The sequence below is a fragment of the Heterocephalus glaber genome, unplaced genomic scaffold (assembly GCF_053883595.1).
Source record: "Heterocephalus glaber isolate CG9 unplaced genomic scaffold, H.glaber_assembly_v1.0 deba00000122, whole genome shotgun sequence".
In the NCBI taxonomy this organism is placed as follows: Eukaryota; Metazoa; Chordata; class Mammalia; order Rodentia; family Bathyergidae; genus Heterocephalus; species Heterocephalus glaber.
In genome coordinates, this window is record NW_028258138.1 from 87,465,723 (window position 1) to 87,468,455 (window position 2,733).

Genomic DNA, 2,733 nt, shown 5'->3' on the forward strand with positions numbered 1-2,733 from the left:
TTCTTTTGGGTAGATATTGTCAACTGGTTTATCTTCAAAGTCTTTGATTATTGTGTCATATTAAACCTTTAAGCTTCTCCACTGAATTTTTCACTTTAATTATTGTGCTTTTGAGGTATAAAATTTCCATCTGGCTGTTTTTCATAGTTTATATTTCTGTGCTGTGATGCTGTATTTATCTATCCATTATGCACATCTCTTTAAAAATGTACACGTATTTATAAGAGCTATTTTGAAATACTTTTCTGCTTATTGTAACATCTGGGGTACCTTGATGTATCTGGGGTGCCTAGTTTCCAATGATTAACATTTTCACACACAAGTTATGTTTTCCTTTATTTATACACATGTAATGACTTTTATTTGGATATAGGACATTACAAATTATACTATATTAGTCAGCTTTTCATCACTGGGGCCAAATACCCAACATACACAATTCAATGAAGGAAGGTTTATTTTCACTCATGGTTTCAGAGGATTCAGTCCATGGTCAGCTGGCTTCAAGGCAGAAACATCATGGCAGAAGAATGTGGTGGAGGAAAGCTACTTAGTTAGCGATGGCTGGGAATCATAGCCAAGTAACAGAGACAGAGGGGAAGGAGCCAGGGACCAGATATACTAACCAAGGCCACACCCCTATAACCTACACAGATCCATCCAAAGGAAATTATTCCCTGATTCACTCCCAAGTCAATCAAGTTGACAATTAAGGTTAACACAAGAGGGAAGGGGATGGATGGGGAATTATAGGGAGGGGATAGGAAAGGGAAATAAAACAAGATTGAGGTTTGATATGTTTATGTACCAATTCCCCATGATGAATGTATTCATTATGTTTTCCAAACATATACAGTACTAATAAAGAGGGCAAAGAGATTTTAATCTACAAGTATTTATTGGAATATATAAAAATGAATCAAATATGTACATAAATGCACACATACATACTTTATTCAGTTGACTACTATAATATTATTGTCAAAAATGTGGTTTTTTTTCTGTCAGCAAAAAAAGGAACAATTTTTTAAAACAAATAATATCTGTGTAGAATGAAGGCAGAATTTTTGTTGTTTTAAAAATTCAGAATAGAGATTAAATCAAAAAGTCTGCAATGGTCTCTATATTTGCATCTTTCAAGTCTTTTTCTTCTTTCACATGAATTCATCTGAATCATTGCCATCCTGATTTGAAGACATACTCTCAGCTTTCAGTAATGATGAATAGCTCCTAAGCTCATCCATTTCCTTCTTCTTTTTCATTTCTTCTTTTTCTCTCCTTTTCATTTCCTGAATTTGGACGTTTTCCTCATTCCTCTCTTCTTGATCTCTGCCTTCTTTCTCTGCTGCTAGGTCTGGGAACCATTCCAGTTTGATCTTTTCTAATCAGTTCAGGATTTCATTCACTTTCTTCTCCACTGTTAGAATTTTTACATCCTTCTGCCTGTGAAAGCCTATCTGCCCCATGTCCATGTCAGCTGTCTTCTTCAGGTTTAGCCACTGTGTGCACACCACATTAACACTGCTCATCTTGCAGCCTTGAATGCTATGTGTTCTTTATTATTTTATGAAAAAATAAAACAAATTTTCCTAAGAAAATAATAAGAGAATAACAGTAGTTAATGCACTGTGTATCATCATCTTTAAAGTAGTTATGCAGAATACAAGATATGCACAAAAAGATTCTTGTGTTCCTAACATTTATTGGCATTTATTTATTTACTTTTTTGAGAGTAAAGGTTGAGTTTTGCCTTATTGGTTCATAACTATCAATATTCTAAATATCTTTGGATATTAAAAATGCTAGATAAAAAGGATTCTGATTTTATTGTTTGTTGGTGGAGAAATTAAAAAAATTCTAGCAGCTGATTAATTGACAAATTCTTGTCCTCTCTGTGTTGGTAGCAATGCAACAACCCACTCAGTAATTTTAGTCTCTGTCTGTTGCTTTTTAATTAGCCAAAAATGTGGGTAACTTTTGCATACTTATTTCAGGATCACCTCCTCCTTCTTTCCTTTTCTTTCAAGATTCCCCCCAAACATTCAAACTGCTCTAATAATCCAAAACTATATTCTCTGACTCCTCAAATAGATGCAATTTTGTCTTCCCACAATACTTGATTTGTTTTAGTCAAATACCCACAATATGTTAAGATTCGCATGTTTTTGCAGCTCCTCTGTGAAATGTAATCTCACTAGTTTCTACTTTTTTGGGTTTTCTCTATAGTGTCTTCAGTTAGTGGTTGTTTAGTGTTCTGTTTAGGTTTAATAATAATTACCTGTGGGAGGGTTGATGTGACCAAGCTAATCCATAGAAGGCAAAAACCTCAACCTGCTTATTTTTAATCTAAAGCTAACAATTTGGAAATTATGACAGTCACATGTGTTTAACATGTATCTAACAGAACGTGAACAACACAAGAAGACTCAGAGGGACTTGACTCTCTCACTTTCATTAGTGCTCTTAAATCATGAACGTGAGAAATTTGATGGCTGGCCTCTGTACTTTTCCTTAGACATTTTGCTAAAGAATTAGGACAAATCTTACAAGGACAAAATTTGTTTGAAAAAAAGATTATGACAATATATGAAATCCTGTCAAGCACCAGGTATTCCCCACTCTCTCTTTCCCCTGAGTAGGGAGCTAAAAGAATTGAGGTTATATGAATTCAAGTCTGCTATTTTAATCAACAGGCATGACCTAGCTCACCATTTTAAGTCCCTCAGTGTGTGA

General features: G+C 34.4%; 1 pseudogene; it reads right to left on the minus strand.

Moving 5' to 3' along the window:
- Positions 1 to 1,095: 1,095 nt before the first annotated feature.
- On the minus strand, positions 1,096 to 2,519 carry LOC106009616 (coiled-coil domain-containing protein 25 pseudogene; annotated as a pseudogene).
- Positions 2,520 to 2,733: the final 214 nt, after the last annotated feature.